Raw genomic sequence first — 26,732 nt, 5'->3', positions numbered from 1 at the left:
AAAAGTTCTGGACGGCCGAGAACGAGTGAGGAAAATGTAGCACGCATCCAGCAAGCATTTGTTCGCAGCCCAGGAAAATCGACTCGCAGAGCTAGCAGAGAGCTGCAAATTCCACAATCAACTGTATGGAGAGTCCTACGAAAAAGGTTAGTTATGAAACCTTATCGTCTGAAATTGGTTCAAGCACTGTCTGCAGCTGATAAGATTAAAGGAATCGATTTATGTGATTTTATCCTTGCTCAAATGGAAACAGATGAATCTTTCGTTTCAAAGATTGTGTTTAGTGACGAAGCAACTTTCCACACTAACGGGAAAGTCAACCGTCACAATGTCTGTATATGGGGCACTGAGAATCCGCGGGAAACAACTCAGTACGCCTGATATGCTACAGAGAGTGTGGAACGAGTTGGAGTATCGGGTTGATATTGCTCGAGTGTCTGGAGGGGGCCATATTGAACATCTCTGAACTTGTTTTTGAGTGAAAAAAACCTTTTTAAATACTCTTTGTAATGATGTATAACAGAAGGTTATATTATGTTTCTTTCATTAAATACACATTTTTAAAGTTGTGGTATTCTTTTTGAATCACCCTGTATAATGGATTAATGTCGGGAAAGAAATTACACATTGTGAACACAAACTCCACGACCCAGTTTCACAGGTTGTTCGGAGACATTTTTCGAATATTTTGGTACAAGGGACACATGTTCTCTGGAGGCTTGTTACGGAGTATTAATGTAATGATCATTTATTCGGTTTGTTATCCCAGTTGCTTTTCTCCCTCTTAATCTTAAAACACATTCACAACAGAGAAAAATCCTGCAATGAGCAACCACCGCAGCGTCATGTGTCATCGATGACCATAGATCCCTTATACCAAAATATTGCTGAAGAGTCTCCGAAATGTCTTCGGCGGAATTAGAGTGAAGGCAGTGGAACGGAGACATGACGTGAATCGCAGCGTTGTTGATGTGCTTTTGTTTCGATGGTTATCCCCAACTGAAACCATTAATCGCAAGCAAAGAATGGCATACATAAACTTTTCCACATTCTCTCATCATTTTTAATACTGTAAGAGCCGTGTGTTTGTGTATGAGAGTGATTTTATTTCTGTAATTGTGTGACTTGTACTCTCTACGACTACATTTGTCTCATTTTTCTCTTAACACTGTGAAAGGATAGCTATTATTAACCAATGAAACGAGTGCAGAATAACTCTAAAGAAATTCGGGAAGGACAAAATGTCGAAATATTATGTTGTATCCTTCCATTGTAAATGATCATATTTTATAAATGGTGAAACTAACTATAATGTGCGTCTGAAGATTTGTACGATACCGAAGACTAAAACTGATTCACATAACGAATTTTTCATCTCAGACTTCCGCCGAACTCTTTTACTCCGTAAAACTGTTACTTCGCTAGCGTAACAGCTGTGTAATGCAGTCATTTTTATTCCTTGTACGCTCGAAAAGTTGGGAACGAGTCTCACCTGTCGAGATTAGCAGTGAAGGACAGGGTTCGCGCCCGGGCCAGACTATAGCCGGCTGCCACGCTCCACTTGGCGGTAAGCCATGGCGTTGCGGGTTGCGTCTGGAGGCTTGCTAGGCAGAGTCGGCTCGCCTCTAATGCGCCACTGAGACCGTCTCCTGGGCTGATGGTGAGTCGAGTTACATCACGCCCGATCTGTGGTTTACACACCACGCAGGCTTGATTGGTTGATTTGGGGGAGGGGACCAAACAGCGAGGTCATCGGTCCCATCGGATTAGGGAAGGATGGGGAAGGAAGTCGGCCGTGCCCTTGTAAGCCCGATTCCAAATTCTTGCGAACAGCAGAAAACGATAGTTCTGCTTGCGTTTCTACTGCTCATACTCCATACCCAATGTCTGTATGGAGGAATGTTAATCCGCGGGCACGAAGGGCAGTAAACACCTTTGTTAAAATCGCGGTTCATCTAACAACGGGACCTTACGAACTGCCCGTCTTCGATTTCTTTCATACTTAAAGCTCATTGCCTGGACATCAATTTCCTACAGCAGTAAGTCGCAATTCTGAGAAAAAAAAGCTTGAAGATTAGATTTCCTAGCAGTGTTACGTAGAAAACACGTCTAACATTTTAACATTGTCATTAATACCTGAGCGTGTAGCAAAATAGGACAGGCTGCAACATCATATAGGAGATCTCACAATTAACGTACAGTAAACGCTTGCAGAAAACAGATGCAAAGCTACTCATTAAACATAATGTCTCTGACAGATTGTAGCGTACAACGCCATCTGCGATGCGGACGCTGAAGCTATTCGCTGTTCAATAATGAGTTTTGCTTATAGCGCTCCTAAACAGGGAACCGCTGAATAGTTCATACATTTGCTAACGTTGCAAGTATTATAACCAAGCGTAATAGACTAACTTCAGCCCTTTAAAATGTAAATAGTATTTTCTCCATCATGAAGAACTGGTTCTCTGCAAATGGAGTGTCGCTGAATTTCGCTAAAACACGATACATGCAGTTTAGTTGAGCACAAAACCTGACCACAAAATTTAGAAGTGATGCTTGAGGATTATAACACGACCCTCTGCCTCTCCGCTCTTTAGGGCAATAATTTAAGTACTCATTTTCTTTTCTCTATAATTTGAGGAAGCGGACAATGAAGGGTCCGACTGAGAACAGTTATTAGCCAATGATAGACTTACGGTTTATTACCGAAATCACAACATCTTTGCCACATGGTCCACCCACTGCACACATACTTCGTATTCTGTGCCGTGCATCTGTGACAGCAGAAGTGAGACATACAGGGTGACAATCATTGAGCTACATGAAAAAAAATTAGAAACTACGCCGTGCACACACTTTATTCAACATGTAAACGTCACTACAGATATTCGGATTTAGATTACGACATGTTCGATATGCCTGCCGTCATTGGCGATTATGTGGCGCAGACGAATAACGATATTCTGTATGGCCCGCTGAAGTGACGGAACATCAATGCTGTCCATGACCTCCTGAATAACTGTTTTCAGCTCAGCAATCGTTTTGGGGCTATTGCTGTACATCTCGTCTTTAATATAGCCCCAAACAAAGGAGTTGCATGTGTTCACATCCGGAGAATATGGTGGCCAGTCGAGCCCCATGCCAGCGGCCTCTAGGTACCCCAGAGCCAGAATGCGGTCTCCAAAGTGGTCATCCAGGACATCAAACACTCTCCTGCTTCGATAGGGGTCGAGCTCCGTCTTGCTTGAACCACATCTTGTCGAAATAATGGTCTCTTTGGATAATGGTGATAAAACCTTCACGTACCGTTCGGTAGTCATCTTGCCATCAAGGAACAGAGCACCGATTATTCCGTACTGGACACTGCACACCACACAGTCACCCGTTGAAGGTGAAGAGACTTCTCGTTCGCGAAATGCAGATTCTCAGTCCACCAAATGCGCCAATTTTGCTTATTGACGAACCCATCCAGATGAAAGTGGGCTTTGTCGCTAAACCAAACCAGCATGCGCATATTTATTACCACCATGCCCCGCGGACAAACATTGAACGTCCTAACGCAAACCGTTCGTACGTTGTGACGATTTTATTTCATACAGTTCAATAATTGTCACCACATATGTTTCAATATCTCATGGAAATGCCTTCTCCGAGTAGTAGGTTGATTCTCACAATACAAAAGAAGTTGCGTCATTATTCACTTCGGGAGAATAAACGAACTGATTAAGAACACGACACAACAGTTGCACTTTAATAGATACTTCACTGCTGTAGGGACTACACAGTATTATTATTATTATTATTATTATTATTATTATTATTATTATTGGTACTACTACTACTACCACCACTACTACTACTACAACGAAGCATTGTCATCATGCAGTCTCCAATTTCACCCAGCTCGGAAGTAAGGAATCCAGCAATCAAGTGCTCAAATTCTAATTTGGTTTGCTTCAAATGGGTTGTGGGTCGTAGCTGAAGCAAGTGCTGCTAGGGAGAGAAGTGGTTCAGAGGAAAGATGTTTGGTAACAAGTGTGTGCCCTCAGATTAGATAGTTGACTTACTTTTCTCAGAAGAGTTGAAGGTACCAGTCGCAAGGCATTGAGAACTGTTTCATCATTTTGTAAAAAATAAAAAAACGTAAACAGTACCAATATTTCACTGACTCATTAATTCGTTACATGCCCCGACATATTGTCAGTGGAACAGCGTCCAGTACGGTACTGAAATGGTACAAATTTCAGTCTGTAGTCGCAGTTTATTTATTTTGACCACTGGCTACCGGTTTCAGTACACAGCTACATCTTCAGGACACCCTTAAAATGTGTAGGTAGCCCCTTACCACAGTCATCAAATGAGATGATGATGTTTGGTTTGTGGGGCGCTCAACTGCGTGGTTATCAGCGCCCGTACAATTATCCGATCTTTGCTCAGTCCAATTTCGCCACTTTCCTGGATGATGATGAAATGATGAGGACAACACAAACACCCAGTCATCTCGAGGCAGGTGAAAATCCCTGACCCCGCCGGGAATCGAACCCGGGACCCCGTGCTCGGGAAGCGAGAACGCTACCGCGAGACCACGAGCGGCGGACGCAGTCATCAAATGACGCATGTTCTTGGGAAGGGAGTGTATGGACTGCATGCCAGAAGTAAGAGGCTACCTATACATTTTAAGGATGGCGTGAGGATGGTATTGTGTACCGAAACCGGTAGACACTATGCAAAATAAATAAACTGCGACTAGAGACTAAAACATATTCATTAGTTCGTGGCGTATTAATACATAGAGAACTAGAAATCATTTATCTTTTGTCGTTTTACAAATGGAAGTTAACAAAGAAAATTATTTTTCATTCTAAAGTTTAGTTAGGCGCTACTGTTGATAATGGTGCGGGAGGGTGCAGGATACTACAAGGGATAGGCAAAATAATGTGAACAGTTGAAGTAATGGGATGGTTGAGTTTGACGGTCAACAAAGCAGGTAAGGCACGTGTCATGCTGGAATATGCGTGTTCACTACGGACTAGCCATCAGTGCAGGTGGTTTATGAGTAGTGTACACTTTTATTTCCATTCAGAGGCCGAGGCCGATGTGCAGTGAAGAGGTCTGATTGTGCTGGCCATATTAGCTGCAGCATCAGTAACCAAGAAAGCCAACTTACTGAATGTTTCAAGAGCAGCTGTTTCGACAGTCACGACAGCCTGCACAAACATGGAAAGACATCATCGTATAAACGTAATAGTGGGCGCAAATCAAAACTAAATGAAAGACAGTCGTACGCTAACACGAATTGTGCCAAACAAGAAAAAACTACTGCGGCTAAAGTGACTGCAGAGCTCAAGAGCCATCTTCGAGACCTCATACCTATCGACACTGTCCTCAGAGAACTTCATAAAGCGAATATTCATGGACGAGCTGCTATACCGTGACCATTAGTGACGACAACCAACGCAAAGAAGCCTAAAGCATGGTGTTAGGAGCATAAATCCTGGACGGCTGATCAGTGGGAACACGTCATAAGGACGACGAGTCGACGTTTTCTTTATTTCCAACATAGGGCCGGGTTTATATCTGGAGAACGCCAAAAGAAGCCTACAATCCTGATTGCTTGATTCCGACGGTTAGGCATGGAGGTGGAAGCGTAATGGTGTGGGCAGCCATATCATGGTATTCTGCTGGTCCCATCACTACTCTCAAAGACCGTGTTACAGCCAACGACTATGTGAACATTTTAGGTGATCAGGTGCACCCCATGATTCAAGTGCTGTTCCCCAACAATGATGCCATATTTCAGGACGATAATGCACCAATACAAACAGCCAGGACAGTACAATCGTGGTATGTGGAGCATGCAGCTGAACTGCAGCGTCTTCCCTGGCCAGCACAGTCCCTGGACTTGAACATTATCAAACACTTGTGGGCGATATTGGAGCGCAGACTCCGGAGCAGGTTTACGCCTACCCGTCACTACAGGAGTTAGGAGAGGTTCTGATCGAAGACTTGCCACTGGGGACTGTATAATCCTTATATGCAAGTATTCCAAGAAGAATCGCAGCTGTATTACGGGCAAATGGGGGTCCAACCTCATATTAATAAACGTTCTCAAGTAAGTATAGGTGTTCACATTGTTTTGTCTATGCCCTTGTAACGCTGGAAATGCATATCCTCCTATTTCCACCTATTGTTGGGTTGTTTGGGGGAAGAGACCAAACAGCGAGGTCATCGGTCTCATCGGATTAGGGAAGGACGGGGAAGGAAGTCGGCCGTGCCCTTTCAAAGGAACCATCCCGGCATTTGCCTGGAGCGATTTAGGGAAATCACGGAAAACCTAAATCAGGATGGCCGGACGCGGGATTGAACCGTCGTCCTCCCGAATGCGAGTCCAGTGTGCTAACCACTGCGCCACCTCGCTCGGTCCCACCTATTGCACTATAAATTTTTTCCTTACTTTGTTACCTGAAGATAGGTGGCTTTATATATTGTAATTGTTTTATATATATATATATATATATATATATGCATTTATGTCGATGTATAATTGGTTTGTTTTGTAAATGTCATTTGTATTTTTACGCAGGGTCTTGCCTAGGGAAAACTATGCTATCGAACGATTACATCGATACGTCGTGTGGAGAACCAAAATGTTTAGGATCTTTGGTAGTGTTGGGTCTGCCGCGTGGAGCGCGGGCAGGGCAGAGTCTGGCTGGAGTAGGGCGGTGGAGAGGTGTGTTGAGTGACGCTCCCGCGAGTTGCCGCGCTTTCGGAGTTTGGCTGCATGTTATTGCGGTAGACTTGCCATGATAGTTTTTGGCACGATGTCGCGGAGCCGGCCGCGGTGGTCTCGCGGTTAAGGCGCTCAGTCCGGAACCGTGCGACTGCTACGGTCGCAGGTTCGAATCCTGCCTCGGGCATGGATGTGTGTGATGTCCTTAGGTTAGTTAGGTTTAAGTAGTTCTACGTTCTAGGGGACTGATGTCCACAGAAGTTAAGTCCCATAGTGCTCAGAGCCATTTGAACCATTTTTTTTTTTATGTTGCGGACGGGAAACATTAGCTGGCGCACATCAAGAGCCCGTTTCGCCTGGTGACCGTGTCGAGAAGAAGGCGCGCCAACGTCCAGCTTCTGCAACAACGACGCCCGACAATGAGTGACTGTCGTCACCTCCTCGACCGACGACTTCAATCCTTCAAACAACCAACAAGGAAGACTGGAAGCACGTAAAGTTTTAGAACTGTATAGCAGACCTCAGCTTTTCAAAACTGTTCCATTTGCATGACAGAAATACAGCAACTTAGCATGAACCTTTGTTGCTCATTGTCCCAATTGCATTACCAAGCAGGGTCCCTTCCTTTTCCGGAATGAACCCGAGTGTCGCAGAAATTCAAACGCCAGCATTAAAGTAATATCATTTCATTTCAATGTTTTCATTTCAAAGTTCACTTAAAGTAATCAGAGCTGGGTACAATATTTAGATTGCACAAGCACAAATTAAGAGTGCGAGTTTTGCTACCATATTTTAGCTTACCTGTGACTGCAGCTCAGCTTGGTACTAACCAAATTTTACTATTGTTAATTGTTCAGAATCATTTAATTCAAGTTCGAAGTTAAATCTCTTATTTCTAAATTGCGTAGATTCAAGTAGCTTTTGAGATGATTGTTGAGGTAGCCCAAGACTAACCTTATTTTATTTAATTTCCTAGTGCTTCAGAAACAAAGTTCACTATTAATTTGATTCACTAAATTAACTTTCAATTTTACGGTTTTATTAATTCTTTTGCTAAATTAAGTCATAGTGTAGCGAAATTTATTACTTCTGACAAACATTCAGTTTTCACACAACACGTGTCAACCTTCAGTCGCCACGCTTTTGTAGCTAATTATATGTGCATTAACCTTTCTTTTTCAGTTTTTATAGTAATTGTCCATAGGACTGGCGACCGTAATTTTCCCCAATATCTAATTAACGCCAGTTAATTGTTAACGTAACGACAGCACATTTACTTTCTTTATTAACTTTACCCTTCTTCAAAATTGATTTCCACCAATTTCATTTGCATTTTTCTTTTCATTTAGACGTAACCCTTCCTCCCTCTTTACCGGCAGATTAACTTTGGTGACGATTGCTTTTCCCAAATTTCCATTAGGCACACGCAGTTTAATTTTTCACTGTCATTAAGGTCGATAAGTGAGGGGGAGGTTACACCCTGTAGCTACCATCTGGTTTCTGTCAGGGATAAGTGTCTCAGAAAGGCTGCCCAGGAGGAAGATGAAGACGCGCCAGGCGGGGCAACGGTCTCGTGGGGCGGCTATCGGCCCGGAGCGGCCATCCGGGGTCGCGGCGCTGCCCTCGGGCGACGTACGGCGACACGCCGCACTCTGCTCTAGTCTGGAGCGTCAGCTCTGCTCCGGCGCGGTCCGCGAGGCAGCCTAATGGTGCGCGGCGTAACCATGTTAGGCCGTGAAGCGAGATTAGGGCCGGCATTAGGCGGACCGTGTAAGCGGCGCGGAGGCGCGTGCCCATCTCGGAATCGGCGCTCGTGCGGCGCCGCGGCCGGTATGCGCCGCGGAAGTGGAGCGCCGCTGCCACACGGGGCTCCCTCAGGGCTCCGCGCACGGACCGCTTCTACCGACGTGAAAACGTGTGTTCGCCCGTAGGTCGAACTCTATTATGTGACGAAACACCGTCATTTACGAATGCACAGTTTCGCGGCGAAATGTACTCATAAAATTTTCTTGGGCTTCCAGCCGGCGTCCTGCGGTTTAAAATACACGAACTTTCGGCCGAATCGCTAAAAAACTAAGTAAAACAGTCATTAGTCAGAATATTGTTTTGAACGCCACAGTGTTTTACTATGCACGGTCCAGTTGGAGGTGGCACAGTGTTGCCTTTCTCCGACCTTTGCGCTGACTTCCATATACAGGGGAACCTACATTTTAACGTGGAATCCGAACCACCACGCAACTCGACATTTTCTCACATCAACAAACATTGCCAGAGATGAATGAAGTGGTTGTTGTTGTTGTTGTTGTTGTTGTTGTGGTTGTGGTCTTCAGTCCTGAGACTGGTTTGATTCAGCTCTCCATGCTACCCTATACTGTGCAAGCTTCTTCATCTCCCAGTACCTACTACAACTTACATCCTTCTGAATCTGCTTAGTGTATTCATCTGTTGGTCTCCCTCTGCGATTTTTACCCTCCACGCTGCCCTCCAATACTAAATTGTGATCTTTTGATGCCTCAGAACATGTCCTACCAACCGATCCCTTCTTCTAGTCAATTTGTACCACAAACTCCTCCACAATTCTATTCAAAACCTCCTCATTAGTTATGTGATCTACCCATCTAATCTTCAGCATTCTTCTGTAGTACCACATTTCGAAAGCTTCTATTCTCTTCTTGATCAGACTATTTATTGTCCATCTTTCACTTCCATACATGGCTACACTCCATACAAATACTTTCAGAAACGACTTCCTGACACTTAAATCTATACTCGATGTTAACAAATTTCTCTTCTTCAGAAACGCTTTCCTTGCCATTGCTAGTATACATTTTATATCCTCTCTAGTTCGGCCATCATCAGTTATTTTGCTCCTCAAATAGCAAAACTCCTTTACTACTTTAAGTGTCTCATTTCCTAATCTAATTCCCTCCGACTTAATTCGACTTAATTCAACTACATTCCATTATCCTTGTTTTGCTTTTCTTCATGTCCATCTTATATCCTCTTTTCAAGACCATGTTCATTCCGTCCAACTGCTCTTCCAAGTCCTTTGCTGTCTCTGACAGAATTACAATGTCATCGGCGAACCTCAAAGTTTTTATTTCTTCTCCATGGATTTTACTACCTACGCCGAATTTTTCTTTAGTTTCCTTTACTGCATGCTCAATATACAGATTGAAATACATCGGGGAGAGGCTACAGCCCAGTCTGACTCCCTTCCCAACCATTGCTTCCCTTTCGTGGCCCTCGACTCTTGTAACTGCCATCTGGTTTCTGTAAATAGTCTTTTGCTCCCTGTATTTTTCCCCTGCCACCCTCATAATTTGAAAGAGTATTCCAGTCAACATTGTCAAAAGCTTTCTCTATGTCTACAACGCCGTCCGGTGTGGCCGAGCGGTTCTAGGCGCTTCAGTCTGGAACAGCGCGACCGCTACGGTCGCAGGTTCGAATCCTGCCTCGGGCATGGATGTGTGTGATGTCCTTAGGTTAGTTAGGTTTAAGTAGTTCTAAGTTCTAGGGGACTGATGACCCCAGATGTTAAGTCCCATAATGCTCATGGCGATTTGAACCATATGTCTACAAACGCTAGAAACGTAGGTTTGCCTTCCCTTAATCTATTTTCTAAGATAAGTCGTAGGGTCAGTATTGCCTCACGTATTCCAACATTTCTACGGAATCCAAAGTTATCTTCCCCGAGGTCGGCTTCTACTAGTCTTTCCATTCGTCTGTAAAGAATTCGCGTTAGTATTTTGCAGCCGTGACTTATTAAACGCCGCGTGGGATTAGCCGAGCGGTCTAAGGCGCTGCAGTCATGGACTGTGCGGCTGGTGCCGGCGGAGGTTCGAGTCCTCCCTCGGGCATGGGTGTGTGTGTTTGTCCTTAGGATAATTTACATTAAGTAGTGTGCAAGCTTAGGACTGATGACCTCAGCAGTTCAGTCCCATAAGATTTCACACACATCTGAACATTTTTTTTGAACTTATTAAACTGCTTGTTCGGTAATTTTCACATCTGTCAGCACCTGCTTTCTTTGGGATTGGAATTATTATATTCTTCTTGAAGTCTGAGGGTATTTCGCCTGTCTCATACATCTTGCTCACCAGATGGTAGAGCTTTGTCAGGACTGGCTCTTGGTTCAAATGGCTCTGAGCACTATGGGACTTAACATCTATGGTCATCAGTCCCCTAGAACTTAGAACTACTTAAACCTAACTAACCTAAGGACATCACACAACACCCAGTCATCACGAGGCAGAGAAAATCCCTGACCCCGCCGGGAATCGAACCCGGGAGGACTGGCTCTCCCAAGTGGTAAGTGACAGATTAAAGTCCTAGGAAATCGAACCCGACACCTCTGCAGTCCGGCAATTACCGCTTTTTTAAAAACATGTAAAACTGAGATGTATTCTAAAAAAGTAAGTTAATGTTGATTCTACTCTCAGTATCGAATGTACAACTCAATACTTCTTTCATATATCAAGTCTGTTACATCAGTCTTATTTCACAGCTGATCATGTGGCATCTATAACCCACGTAAGTCACCCAGAGTACGTGAACCGTTGGGTCTGATATCCGTTTACCAACTTTCGTGCTGAAAGAGGCTGGGAAATCCATCCATCTCTTCATCACTGTATAAATCCTTATTGGAATTAGAAGTACAATCCGCTTTAACAATCTTGATTAGTGAGTTAGCTGAAAATTTATTACCCCTGTATGTGGCAATCTTAGCCTTGGCCCCCCAGTCACACCGCCAATAATTACAACACTAATAATACGTAAACAATGCCCGCCCGGTTGGCCGTGCGGTCTAACGCAAGGCTTTCCGGGCGGGAAGGAGCGCCTGGTCCCCGGCACGAATCCGCCCGGCGGACCTGTGTCGAGGTCTGGTGAGCCGGCCAGTCTGTGGGGATGGTTTTTAGGCGGTTTTGCATCCGTCTCGGCGAATCTGGGCTGGTTCCCCTTATTCCGCCTCAGTTACACTATGTCGGCGATTGCTGCGCAAACAAGTTCTCCACTTACGCGTGCACCACCATTACTCTACCACGCAAACATAGGGGTTACACTCATCTGGTGTGAGACGTTCCCTGAGGGTTCCACCGGGGGCCGAACCGCACAATAACCCTGGGTTCGGTGTGGGGCGGCGGAGGGGTGAAGTGGACAGTGATAGTCGTCGTGGAGTTGTGGACCACTGCGGCTGCGGCGGGGACGGAGCCTCTCCGTCGTTTCTAGGTCCCCGATTCACATAACATAACATGCGTAAACAATGGTTGCGCCCTCAAGGGATGGAATGTACGTGTTTGTCGTGCAGTATTTCTTTTGGAGGGAATAATAAGAGTGGACGATCAAGAACGAAGTGCTCGTATTAAGAAGGGAGTAAGACAAGGCTGTAGCCTTTCGCCCCTACTCTTCAATCTGTACGTCGAGGAAGCAATGATGGAAATAAAAGAAAGGTTCAGGAGTGGAATTAAAATACAAGGTGAAAGTATATCAATGATACGATTCGCTGATGACATTGCTATCCTGAGTGAAAGTGAAGAAGAATGAAATGATCTGCTGAACGGAATGAACAGTCTAATGAGCACACAGTATGGTTTGAGAGTAAATCTGAGAAAGACGAAGGCAATGAGAAGTAGTAGAAATGAGAACAGCGAGAAACTTAACATCAGGATTGATGGTCACGAAGTCAATGAAGTTAAGGAATTCTGTTACCTAGGCAGTAAAATAACCAATGACGGACGGAGCAAGGAGGACATCAAAAGCAGACTCGCTATGGCAAAAACGGCATTTCTGGCCAAGAGAAGTCTACTAATATCAAATATCGGCCTTAATTTGAGGAAGAAATTTCTGAGGATGTATGTCTGGAGTACAGCATTGTATGGTAGTGAAACATGGACTGCGGGAAAAGCGGAACAGAAGAGAATCGAAGCATTTGAGATGTGGTGCTATAGACGAATGTTGAAAATTAGGTGGACTGATAAGGTAAGGAATAAGGAGGTTGTACGCAGAATCGGAGAGGAAAGGAATATGTGGAAAACACTGATAAGGAGAAGGGACAGGATGATAGTGCATCTGCTAAGACATCATGGAATGACTTCCATGGTACTAGAGGGAGCTGTAGAGGGCAAAAACTGTAGAGGAAGACAGAGATTGGAATACGTCAAGCAAATAATTGAGGACGTAGGTTGCAAGTGCTACTCTGAGATGAAGAGGTTAGCACAGGAAAGGAATTCGTGGCGGGCCGCATCAAACCAGTCAGTAGACTGATGACCAAAAAAAAAAAAAGAAAAAAAAAATTTCTTTTGGCTGTGACGGACGTTATCGTAGCAGTATAGGTAAATGCACGTGTTTGTTATAACTCGCCTAGTGTAAAGTTACAAACTGGTATAGCTTGACAAAGCCTTAAGCTGTTACACTGATTCGGGTGTCATAGTGAAGAGCTTATGGAACACTACTACGATCCCCAGAGAGACAATGAAATTATTCGCCAAAATGTAAGTGAAAATCGGTTTTAAATTCAAAATTGCAAAATAATGAAAGATGTCGTCTCATATGACTCATAAACATGCACAGAATTACAGAAAACGCAAGTCACAGGAAAGTTCGCGTCGAAAGGAATCCAAGAAGCCTTAAAAGTCCAGTGCCTAGCGAATGCGTCGAAGGGAAAAAAAACGGCACAAAGCGATTACGTGCCTGACTCATAGTGCATATCAATGCGTAGTATTAAATCGAACCCACCGAAGCTCAGGTCATGTGCGCCTGTGACCTGCTTTTGGCCGTTGACTATTTTATGAAAGATGTCACTGCTGACCATGCTGGTCCCATCGATTATGGTGCTACACACATCGCGAAACATCCCTCGATACACTTCCTGAGCCCAGACACTTGCTACATACGATGAAACTGAGATTTATCTGTTCTGTAAATATTATACTACTCAGTGTAACCATTATATTAAAGAGATTATAATTAAATTAGATATTAATACGAAACACCTGTTATGATTTTATCCAGACATATTCAAGAAAAATCTACGACGCGATCCCGTGCACACACAGAAATGTTTTCATCAAGTTCAGGATACAACGAGTCCGAAATCTTCAAGTAAATTTCTAAGGCACCCTAGGGTTGTTTGCCGACCGTTGTGACCGAGCGGTTCTAGGCACTTCAGTCCGGAACCGCGCTGCTGCTGTGTTCGCAGGTTCGAATCCTGCCTCGGGCATGGATGTGTGTGATATCCTTAGGTCAGTTAGGTTTAAGTAGTTCTAAGTCTAGGGGACTGATGACCTCAGATGTTAAGTCCCATAGTGCTCAGAGCCATTTTGAACCTAGGGCTGTTTTCATATGAGAGAACCCGATTTCCAGCACACTGAGACAACACCATATTAAGATTCTCATCTTTGCGAGTTCTTATGATTATCAGAGATAGCGTTGAACAAACGCTCAGACGAAGTCCAGAATGAAACATGGTTCTCTTCAGATATCTTCTACTATTGTAAACGGGATAATGAAACAATGCAAATGATCGAAAATTTTTCTTGATGCACACTGAACTCTTTTCTGTCCCACTGACAGTTGAATTGATAAGCGAATGACGGAAATGTGAAAGACGTGAAAATAAAAATCCCTGAAGGCTCTCGAACAATCTGTCAAATAGGACACAATCGAACGAGTTACCATAAGGCACAAAAATAATTAATACTGTTGTTAGAACGAAAACAATATAGGATACTGATAATGTTAGGTGATGAGCATGTCGTGAGTAATGAAAATCAGTCCCACCTCGTAACGGACTTCTCCGTTAGCCATATTTACTCCTTTATCACTTATTCGCAAGTATATTCTTCCATCAAAACCATCGGCACATTATTGAAATTACTAGGATTTTGCGATTGGAAACTGTGACCACACGGTTAACTTTTTGAGGTTTAGGGGCTATCTGTAGTTGTAAATGATGGAATGCACTTATAGAAAAAAGATATTACAGTATCTGATGTGATTTCATTTTAAAGGACGCGTAAAAAATTCCAGCATTTCGTACTGTATGCAATACATGCTATGTACGAGTATTTCAGACTTGATTAAAGTATCAATGCTGAAGATAATGTTACGAATTGTTTCACTAATAAATCGTCCTCTTGTGTCGTAACTGTTACTCAATAAGTGTCACTAAAAGGACTCCATTTTCCCATTTTCTTTGCTGCTTGAAATACTACTACAATTTCGTCCTAGCGCACTACTAATATCTGTTTCCAGTAGCTTGACAGAAATACAAGCCAACGCTAAGTATTCTGGTATAAATAGCCGTCGATTGAAGATACGCCCAAATACATTTTACGCGGTAGCTTCGAGGACGTAGCTATATCGTTTGGGAATAAATTTTAATAATGGACAGGATGTCGTAATAGCCACGGCAGTGAAAAACTAGCAATTAGCGACTTTAATCACACGCCCGCGTTATTGCAGATTGAACGATACGCGGAAATTTCATCGGCGACAGCTCTTGGAGCCTAATTACGTGTCTAACGGAGCTAATTACCGCCGTCAAGAAATTGATAGCCCTCCACATTTATGGTGCATCGGTCGGGAGAATAATTGTCACGAGTGCTGTCATTTCCTTTTATTCCAGCAAATTCGCATCTATTAGGCAGCAATTACCATGTGTCGTCGAAGGGCGAAGCTAAACGTTTTGCATGCACAACTCTATAGTATGAGCAAAATAAAAGTGGTACACAACAGCTATATACATCGTCATAGCCAGGAACTGCTTCATGCAACAGTGAAGGAACACCTCTTACAGACATCTCCATACATCATGAAATTTATCGTATCGAATTTGGAAGGTCCTGAGTGGTTCCTTCCATTGGAACATTATCTATGCCGTTTATAATCACGAGAAATTCAACATAAAGGTTCGTAATTTGTCTTCCCGCAGTTCGTCCGGCCAGACGTGCAGCTTATTTCACTTTCATACAAGTCTCTACGATGTGGTCAACTCTGGTGCGTTCTCGTACCGATTTATTCGTTTTCCTCTCCTCTCTTGTTGACAAGTACGTTTGAATTCAAGCCCGATGTCACGCTGATATCAGAACTGGCAGAACAACCCGACTGCACTCTTTATGCTGCAAACATACTAAGAATTAACACCTGAATACAGTAACAGATTTTCTGAATGAACTCTACGTTTATTATTCCACTTCTTTCTTTCTGTGTGTCTTTCCTTTGTATCTTTCTAAGTTCATGAAATCATCAAATTTCGAAGCCATCATCAGACAACTTAAGATTTAATAGACAGACGTCATAACATCAGCGAGTGCTTCTAGCTTTACAAAAACTGTTATTTCCAAACAAATGTGACGATTTTGCACTGTCGCAATTAGACCTGGGTACAAAACAAGAAATATTATGTAAGAAAGATTGTTTTAGACTCTAAAGATATGAGTATAAACAACTAAATCCACTGATTGTCCAACCTAAACGTATTGTATCGTGAAGATTAAAAGTACAGGGCTATTACAAATGATTGAACCGATTTCATAAATTCATTGTAGCTCCATTCATTGACATATGGTCACGACACACTACAGATACGTAGAAAAACTGATAAAGTTTTGTTCGGCTGAAGCCGCACTTCAGGTTTCTGCCGCCAGAGCGCTCGAGAGCGCAGTGAGACAAAATGGCGACAGGAGCCGAGAAAGCGTATGTCCTGCTTGAAATGCACTCACATCAGTCAGTCATAACAGTGCAACGACACTTCAGGACGAAGTTCAACAAAGATCCACCAACTTCTAACTCCATTCGGCGATGGTAAACTTCTACCCTTCCTCTCTGAAGTGAGACTATGTTAAATACGCTGTGTCCATTATAGACCGAGTTAGTGAAGTCTGAATTGCTACAATAGCTTCTGGATGCCTCACGGTTTAAAGTTTACGGCCCCTTTTTCTTCTGCGAAAAAAACGTTACAGGACACGTGTATCTGGACATGCTGGAAAATTGGCGCATGCCACAACTGGAGACCGACAGCGCCGACTTCATCTTTCAACAGGATGGTGCTCCACCGCACTTCCATCATGATGTTCGGCATTTCTTAAACAGGAGGTTGGAAAACCGATGGATCGGTCGTGGTGGAGACCATGATTAGCAATTCATGTCATGGCCTCCATGCTCTCCAGACTTAACCCCATGCGATTTCTTTCTGTGGGGTTATGTGAAAGATTCAGTGTTTAAACCTCCTCTACCAAGAAACGTGCCAGAATTGCGAGCTCGCATCAACGATGCTTTCGAACTCATTGATGGGGACACGCTGCGCCGAGTGTGGGAGGAACTTGATTATCGGCTTGATGTCTGCCGAATCACTAAAGGGGCACATATCGAACATTTGTGAATGCCTAAAAAAACTTTTTGAGTTTTTGTATGTGTGTGCAAAGCATTGTGAAAATATCTCAAATAATAAAGTTATTGTAGAGCTGTGAAATCGCGTCAATCATTTTTAATAACCCTGTATATGAGTGCAAAGGCCAAAAACAGTACGTCAAGTGAATAATGGCACGGACTAGCGTGCTATCGCGACGAAAATACAGAAGTTGATGATTGTGACAAATACGAAAATCTGGATGGGCAGAGGGGAGGAAGGAGACAATTGCTATGTGGGGAGAGGGAAATATGTAATTTGCAACAAACGTGTGTTTATCAATAGCCAGAACTTCCAGTTATCTTGCGTTTCTGCCTCTATTTGGTCTGTGGAGAACATCCCATTTAATTTCATAAGAATGACATTCAATCACAGCATGCTCACCAAAGGTGGAGTCATTGTTTTTTAACCTCAAACCACTGATTCAAAGTTCACTAATGTATAAACCTATCTCAAGACCACATAGAAACCACAGTGTCAGACACTGCCACAACTACATTTGTATACACGTCAACCACGAACAACGTATTGAACTTAATTTCTTTTCCAAAGTGTCGGCCCCGGTACAAATTGAGTCTTGAGCCTGTTTTGCCCCACCGCTTATGACAAGACTTGGGTTTGCTGTGTTTTCACTCTTCAGCACATCAGCTACCAAATACAGCTTTAAGCTTAAGCGAGGCTCCTCAGATTGCTACTGAATTGTCCGACTGGTTGTTATGTGGCCTACACTGAGGGCAGGAAAGTACTTTGGCTTTTGGTTCAGACAAAGCGTTTCAATGTCACTCTGTTTCGATATTATTTTTTAAATTTAATTCTGGTTGTTCTTTTCACTCAAAAATCGGAGCATTTTGAACATGAAAGCTGGAAATTCTCTAACTTATTCAGAGTTGTAGTCTCATATATCTGAGATGCTGAGATACACATTTAGCGTCCAGCCTAACACACACCGCTCTATAAAAATTTAGCAATGTAGCACAGCGGTTAACACAATGGGCTTGGATTCGGGACTATCGGCCATCTTTATTTAGGTTTCCTGTGGTTTCCGTGGGTCGATTAAGGCGAATATCTCAATTTGAGACCCTCAATTTTGTTGCCCTATCCAGACTTGAACTTCTCTTTAATAACATCGTCATCGACGAGGTGGTAATCCCTTGGCTCTCTTTTCCTTTAAACCACAATTTGTCCATTAGGGGCGGGTAATTGGTCTGATATTTGATCACATTTATGGACGCATGGAGTCGTGCGATTATTTGGAAGGTGTGCACTTCGTGACGTACGGTCATCTCGACGTCGGTGCGACCCGACCATAAATTTCTACCCGTCCTCTCTGAAGTGAGACTATGATAAATACGCTATCTCTATTATAGACCGAGGTAGTAAAGTCTGAATTGCTGCAATAGAAAATCTCTCTCATTTGGGCGCGATTGTTAGCCTCAATTCAGGCATGGATTCTGGTCACATATTCACGTCAATAATAGTAGTAAAATACCCTCATCTAGTCTAAAACTATGTGGTCGGAGGCTAGTCTTCTGTTTCTAGGTAACTGATAGAGTAGCCGTTTTGCACATTTACTAGTTCGTTTGATATAAATACACTGCCTGAACAGAAAAATGAAGCACCAAGAAGGGGAGGAGGAAACGAAATGAAACTTTTCGGGTGGACGGCATAGGTAATGAAACTTCCTGGCAGATTAAAACTGTGCGCCCGACCGAGACTCGAACTCGGGACCCTTGCCTTCCGCGGGCAAGTGCTCTACCAACTGAGCTACCCAAGCACGACTCACGCCCGGTACTCACAGCTTTACTTCTGCCAGAAGTTTCATATCAGCGCACACTCCGCTGCAGAGTGAAAATCTCATTCTGGAAACATCCCCCAGGCTGTGGCTAAGCCATGTCTCCGCAATATCCTTTCTTTCAGGAGTGCTAGTTCTGCAAGGTTCGCAGGAGAGCTTCTGTAAAGTTTGGAAGGTAGGAGACGAGGTACTGGCAGAAGTAAAGCTGTGAGTACCGGGCGTGAGTCGTGCTTCGGTAGCTCAGTTGGTAGAGCACTTGCCCGCGAAAGGCAAAGGTCCCGAGTTCGAATCTCGGTCGGGCACGCAGTTTTAATCTGCCAGGAAGTTTCATATCAGCGCACACTCCGCTCCAGAGTGAAAATCTCATTCTGGAAACTCCCCCAGGCTGTGGATAAGCCATGTCTCCGCAATATCCTTTCTTTCAGGAGTGCTAGTTCTGCAAGGTTCGCAGGAGAGCTTCTGTAAAGTTTGGAATATAGGAGACGAGAGATACTGGCAGAAGTAAAGCTGTGAGTACCGGGCGTGAGTCGTGCTTCGGTAGCTCAGTTGGTAGAGCACTTGCCCGCGAAAGGCAAAGGTCCCGAGTTCGAATCTCGGTCGGGCACGCAGTTTTAATCTGCCAGGAAGTTTCATATCAGCGCACACTCCGCTGCAGAGTGAAAATCTCATTCTGGAAACATCCCCCAGGCTGTGGCTAAGCCATGTCTCCGCAATATCCTTTCTTTCAGGAGTGCTAGTTCTGCAAGGTTCGCAGGAGAGCTTCTGTAAAGTTTGGAAGGTAGGAGACGAGGTACTGGCAGAAGTAAAGCTGTGAGTACCGGGCGTGAGTCGTGCTTTGGTAGCTCAGTTGGTAGAGCACTTGCCCGCGAAAGGCAAATGTCCCGAGTTCGAGTCTCGGTCGGGCACACAGTTTTAATCTTCCAGGAAGTTTCATGAAAGACACTCTCCGTGGCCGCACATTCACCAGCCGTGCTGCTATTGCCTCAGCGATTTTCCAGTGGTCAAAACAGACTCCTAAAGAAGCCTTCGCCGCTGCCATGGAATCATGACGTCAGCGTTGTGAAAAATGTGTACGTCTGCAGGCGATTACGTCGAGAAGTAACGCCAGTTTCATCGATTTCCGGTGAGTAGTTAATTAGAAAAAAAATCGGAGGCCTCAGAACTTGAATGCACCTCGTACAGTTGAAAAATGGTACCACTATACTGTCACAACAGAGGTAACTTATGAGGACGCAGGATGTCCTTGAGGTACCGTTGGGCCGCCAGAGTTCCCTCACTCACTACCAAACGCGACCTGAAACGGTACTCGACGGCTCCCCATTCCCTGATACCGCTGTACCTCGTTGGAAGAATGGGACTTCTCCTCAGGTAATCGGAATATTCGCCGAAGATGGTTATCAGGGGTCGTGCAGAACCGCGGTTCATCGTTGGACACGATACCATGCCATTAGTCAGTAGCCCACGCATTGCCATGAAATGGCAGTTCTCAAGTCCAGCTGCTGCTGGTCACGGTCCAGTGGAACGGGATGACACAGAATATTGAAGGGAGTCCAGTACTTGCTCTCAGATGGCAGGTCCAGATGTGAAAGGTTTACGATTTCCTTGGTGCACAATTTGGCTATCCTTTCTTGAGGTAGTGAGACATGGTCGACTGGAATCCTGAAGATGAGCATGCTTACCCTCACACTTCCATGCAGTTAACCTTCGGCCCACTGCCACGTCCGAATGTCCTACGAATCTGGATGTTGCACCATTCGACCAAATGGAAACCCACAATTAGGCCCCTTTGAAACTCCGTCGTGTGCTGATAACGCTGGCTCGCAGGAGTACACGGCATCTCCGTGTCCTCTACAGTGATCACACAGCATCTGACGCTGATCACGCTCCTTATATGTTCCCACCACGAGGCCTGGTGAGAATACTAAACACAAACAACATCAACGTGCACTAGTGGCCGTTCTACCTATCAGAGAGAATTGCAGCTCTAAACATTTACATTCCCATCTATGGCGTGTACGTGTAGGGAGGTACGTTGAGATCCGACCATGTCATGTGAGTGCTTCACTCTTTTTATCAGGCAATGTAGATTCAAATCACAATTTTTGGTAAGTTCTATCAGTGCATACTGCTGACGACCGCTCGTATAAAAATAATAAAAATACTGACCCTTCAGTAAGTAATCCATCATAATAGATTCTTTATAGATATAATAAACGTTGTACTATCTAAAACAGGAGTGAAAAGTTTGTACGGCCTTGCTTTTCAGTGAACGTACAACTAAGGGAAGCCCTTGACGAGATGGCCAAGGTTATGAAAGTTTATGACCTAGTTATAACGCGTGGAAAAGCTGGTTTGGTCAATAAAAAATATTTCAGTAGCCCCCGGTGGCCAGAAGCCTACATACAACAGCAGGTTTTTTTTATACTGACTGGTGAAGCTTGTTATGTTAAACAGGTGAGGCGGTATCTTGGGGAAGTGCCTTGTTTCATGGCAACAGGAGATTTCGCTGTATATCTCTTTAACGTTCTGGACACTTGTGTGACTAAAGTAAGCTGATAAGGAAAGTACAAAGGATGGAAGAGCGTACTGTTACTCTGAACTCGGCTGAAGATTCTTCTCAGTAACTTAGTGAGTGGTTGCTCGTTTTTCTAAGAGAGCGTCGGCCCTTCCTCTTCCAAATCTTTGAGGAGGCTAGTGAGACATGTTATTAGTTGATCTCGTAAATTAAAACCTTACTTTTTGTTTCTGCGAAATACACGCGCTACCGGATTAAATGACTGCGTCCAAATTGTACTCGTGTGGGTTAGGAGTCCTGTCAACTGCAATTACATGACGCCAAAAGTAGCAAAAAGTGTGTCCGGTCCTTAGCTTTGATGGTGCCTTCTGGTACTACCGCTGGTCCCAAGAAACGTCCTCCCATAGCACAATACTGTCTCATCGAACCTGCGTCTGTGGCACAGTTCCTGTTTAGAGCAGGGTTTGCCTCGACGACATCTGGACACGGCCATCGACCTGATGTAAAATGAATCGTGATTTATCCGACGAGGTGACAAGTTGGTATTGATTGATGTAGGGCTCAGTCTCTATGATCTCGTACCCGCTACAATCGTAACTGCAGATTTCCTTGGGTCAACACAAGAACACGTAGGAACACTCTACTACGGAGCCCCGTGTTCAGAAATCTGCCCTTAACGTTGTGCTCCAAAACATTTGATTCTCATCCAGCACTCTAGTCTGTTCTCACATCGCTACCTATCTTGCTTCGTAGAACGAGAACGCCTGCGACCACGGCCTATGGTAACGCGTGGAGTCCAATGCCTTGTCGCCAACTCATGGTAACCACGTTCCATGTATGACCACAAAATCACCAGACGAACAGCCGACTTGCTGCACCATATCCGAGATGCTCATTTCTGTGCACTACGACCTATCCTTTGTAAGAAATCCTTATGTCAGTGGATATTATGTGCGGCCCCTGTCGTCGCTTCTCCATCCGCCTCTGCTCCGCGTATACCCTGAAGAGCCAAAGAAACTGGTACACCTGCCTAATATACTGTAGGGCCCTCGCGGGCTCGTAGAAGTGCCGCAACACGACGTGGCGTGGACTCGATTAATTTCTGAAGTAGTGCTGGAGGGAATTGAAACCGTGAATCCTGCAGGCCTGTCTATAAATCCGCAAGAGTAAGAGTGATGGAGATCTTTATCAAAACTAGACGTTGTCTTAATGGGAGCCGGCCGGTGTGGCCGTGCGGTTAAAGACGCTTCAGTCTGGAACCGCGTGACCGCTACGGTCGCAGGTTCGAATCCTGCCTCGGGCATGGATGTGTGTGATGTCCTTAGGTTGGTTAGGTTTAAGTAGTTCTAAGTTCTAGGGGACTGATGATCTCAGATGTTAAGTCCCGTAGTGCTCAGAGCCATTTGAACCATTTTTTTCTTAATGGGATTTCCGCGATCGTTCTTTAAATAAAAATATGGCATTTCAGTCTTTGATCGCTATAGTCTATTTCCAGTGACCGGTTTCAGGCTAGCTGCCCATCTTCAGATCATATATTTCAGCTACAGAGTTACTTATCAATACAGAACTATCGCTTCACTGTCATAACTCATTAAGTGGACCACAAAAACGGATCACGTTCGACAATGTTGGACTACGTCGAAAGGTGGGAACACGTAACGCAACCAGGAACATTTTCGAATGTCCAGAGGACCATGACAAATCGCGGTGACTATTATTATTCTTGAATATAAATGTCATATCTGTTTGTCCCACTGCGTATTTCTTTGAGGTACTTCCTGTAGCAGTTCTTCCTATGAATGGTCCAAGTTTCATCGAGATATGTTACTTGCCAGTGCCGCATCACGCGAAAGTTACTTTCGTCTTTAAGTTTTGCTCGTCAGTTATTTAACAAAATGATAAATACACTGCTGGCCACCGTAAATGCAACACCAAGAAAGACAAGAGGTAGCACAACAAAATTTATTTTGTAGATAACATGTTGACCAAGTATCAAATGATTACGTTTACAGACGTCTGTGACATGTGGTTCCTGCCAGAATCAGTAGCCAGAGTAGCCGCCATTGTTGGAGATCACCGCTGCCACACGTCTCGGCATTGAGTCAAAGAGACGTTGGATGTGTTCCTGGGGTACAGCAGCCCAAGCAGCTTCCACACGTTGCCAAAGATCATCTGGTGTGGCAGCTGGGGATGTAATCTGGGTCACTCGTTGAGCAACCGTGGACCACATGTTTTCTATTGGCGAAAGACCCGGAAAGCGAGCCGGCCAGGGAAGCACTTCAATCTGGTTATTGACGAAGAACCTTTGGAAAGTGCGTGCCACGTGTTGTCGCGCATTATCCTGTTGAAATATGGCTGTGGCCGAGCCCTGAAGGTAAGGAAGGACAACTGGCTCCAGCACCTCGGATATGTAGCGCCGGCTATTTAAAGTACCGGCAATGCGTACTAGAGGCGTGCGAGAGTAATATCCAATACCGCCCCATACCATAATACCCGGTGCAAGACCAGTGTGGCGGTGCATAATGCAGCTGTCCAGCATCCTCTCTCCACGGTGTCTCCACACTCGAATCCGACCATCGTGGTGCTGCAGACAGAAGCGTGCCTCGTCAGTAAAGACAAAGTCATTCCATTCTGCCGTCCGCATCCGTCTGTCATCACACCATTGGCGACGGAGACGTCTGTGGTTCTGCGTCAATGGTAGACGAAGCAATGGACGTCTTGCGGACAGACCACTCTGTTGTAAACGGCGTCGAATGGTACTCGCAGACACTGGATGATGCGTTACAGACGCAATGTGCTGTGCTACGGTTCGGGATGTCACTGAGCGATCCGTCACTGCCATGCGCACAATTTGCCTATCAGCACGTGCAGTGGTGCACCGAGGTGAATGCGATCGATCACGTCGGTCCGTCGTACCCTCCTGCATCCAACGGTCACATATCCGCATTACAGTTGTTTGGTTTCTCTGTATGATAATCCACAATCTCGGTAAGCCACTATCCTTCCTCTGTCGAACTCGGATTCTTGATCAAACGATGTTCGCTGTTGTCTACGAGGCATAACTGATCGTCTTGTGAAACAACCACAAGGTAAACACACGTGCCGAACGTACACTCGTCGAAATCGCCAAGCCTTAAATGGCGCTATGAGGTGGCGCCACAGGCGCCCGTGATGTGCGTCTGCGCTGAAATTCTAATCAGTTGCATATCTCATCGCAGCCAACCCATGGTGTAAATTTCACTTGATTCGGATGCTTCCTTCAGGGTGTTGCATTTGCGGTGGCCAGCAGTGTATTATGTAAGTCTGCAGGCTTTCGTGGGCGTTGTCACTAAAGCTAAAATCTTCTAAAATAATCGACGTTTCGACCCCTCTGCGGGAAATCTCCCCTTTAAAACGGAACGCGCCACTGGTCTCTGACAGTATTCCAGCAGTAGTGGAGACCGAAACATCCTGAAGAAGATCCCGGCAGAGGGGTCGAAACGCCGATTATTTTGGAAGGAGATACGACGCTGCCTAACAACCCAGAAGATTTTAAGTGTAGTAATGAGTGGACTAGAAGCACAGTGTATGAACGGCAGCCACGGCACGAGCCGGGCTGCGAGCGCGTGAGATGGAGGGCGCGCGGGTCGTGACTCGTGCAAACAAGTGGTTGCGTGGCGTGGGACGCAGCGGCGCGGAGCGCGGACGAGTACCTCACCTGCGCGCTCCCCGGAAGCGGCAGTCATGGGTCTTCGTTACCCGCGGGCCCTGCTGGCTCCTGGCGAGACCAATTAGGGGGCGCCCAGCTAATGAGGACGGCGACACCGCTGCGGGGGCGGCTCTGCAGGAAGCGGGCGCAGCGCCCGTAACCACGGCGGCGGGAGGTCGCCGAAAAAAGCAGCCACCGTCTCCTTCCTATTTAGACACCTCGAGTCCACTCTCACAAGGGAACCTCCCCATCGCAGCCCCCTCAGATTTAGTTATAAGTTGGCACAGTGGATAGGCCTTGAGAAACTGAACACAGATCAATTGAGAAAACAGGAAGAAGTTGTATGGAACTGAAAAAAATAAGCAAAATATACAAACTAAGTAGTTCATGGGAACATAGGCAACATCAAGGACTCTGGGAACGCAGGAGCGCCGTGGTCTGTTGGTAAAGTGAGCAGCTGCGGAACGAAAGGTCCTCGGTTCAAATCTTCCATCGAGTGAAAAGTTTAGTTTTTTATTTTCAGTTTATGTGACAAACTCTTATGTTTTCGTCACTTTTTTGGGAGTGATTATCACATCCACAAGAAAATCTAAATCGGGCAAGGTAGAAGAATCTTTTTACCCATTCGCCAAGTGTGCAAGTTAGGTGGGTCGACAACATATTCCTGTCATGTGACGCACATGCCGTCACCAGTGTCGTATAGAATATATCAGATGTGTTTTTCTGTGGAGGAATCGGTTGCCCTATGACCTTGCGATCAAATGTTTTCGGTTCCCATTGGAGAGGCACGTCCTTTCGTCTACTAATCCCACTGTTTTGCGATGCGGTAGCAAAACACAGACACTAAACTTATTACAGTGAACAGAGACGTCAATGAACGAACGGAAAGATAATAACTATGCAAAAATAAAGAAAGTAAAATTCTCATTCGAGGGAACACTTGAACCAAGGACCTCTCGTTCTGCAGCTGTTCAGGCTACCAGGGGACCACGGCGCTCCTGAGCTCACATTGTCCATGATGTTGCCTATGACGCCCATGGACTACTCAGTTTGTATATTTTGCTTATTTTTTCACAGTTCCACACAACTTCTTCCTGTTTTCTCGATTGATCTGTGTTCAGTTTTTCAAGGCCTATCCACTGTGCCAACTTATAACTAAATCTGAGGGAGGTGCGATGGGGAGGTTCCCTTGTCAGCAGGCTGTCTACTGCGGTAGGTAGTCCGGAAGGCTCCTCCTTTACGTCACTCCGTGGAATTACTGCTGGCTTAGTGTGGGAGAAAAAGGAGACCCACCGGGATCCAGGAGTAACTGTTATGTATTCAAATAAAGAAGCATTACGAAGTTACGGATTAATCACAAAATGTATCCTTGGTTGTATGTTAACCGGGATAAAATCATAACAGGTGTTTCGTATTAATATATAATTTAATTATAATCTCTTTAATACAATGGTTACACTGAGTAGTATAATATTTACAGAACAGATAAATCTCAGTTTCATCGTATGCAGCAAGTGTATGGGCTCAGGAAGTGTATCGAGGGATGTTTCGCGATGTGTGTAGCACCATAATCGATGGGACCAGCATGGTCAGCAGTGA

The 26,732-nt window shown here is 44.8% G+C and overlaps 1 protein-coding gene and 2 non-coding genes across 3 annotated transcripts in view; 2 read left to right on the top strand and 1 right to left on the bottom strand.

The window, feature by feature from the left end:
* LOC124606594 (mucin-1) overlaps positions 1–26,732 on the bottom strand; it is a 418,176-nt gene that overhangs the window by 103,337 nt on the left and 288,107 nt on the right. The gene's annotated exons all lie outside the window — the stretch shown is intronic.
* On the top strand, positions 19,160–19,236 carry Trnas-cga. The gene has a single exon. It is a non-coding gene; the product is annotated as a tRNA-Ser (tRNA).
* Positions 19,462–19,538, top strand: Trnas-cga. Its single transcript has one exon. It is a non-coding gene; the product is annotated as a tRNA-Ser (tRNA).

Source organism: Schistocerca americana, chromosome 3 (genome assembly GCF_021461395.2).
Source record: "Schistocerca americana isolate TAMUIC-IGC-003095 chromosome 3, iqSchAmer2.1, whole genome shotgun sequence".
In the NCBI taxonomy this organism is placed as follows: Eukaryota; Metazoa; Arthropoda; class Insecta; order Orthoptera; family Acrididae; genus Schistocerca; species Schistocerca americana.
Note: the sequence above shows the minus strand (reverse complement) of the source record. Positions and strands in the feature narration are given on the sequence as shown.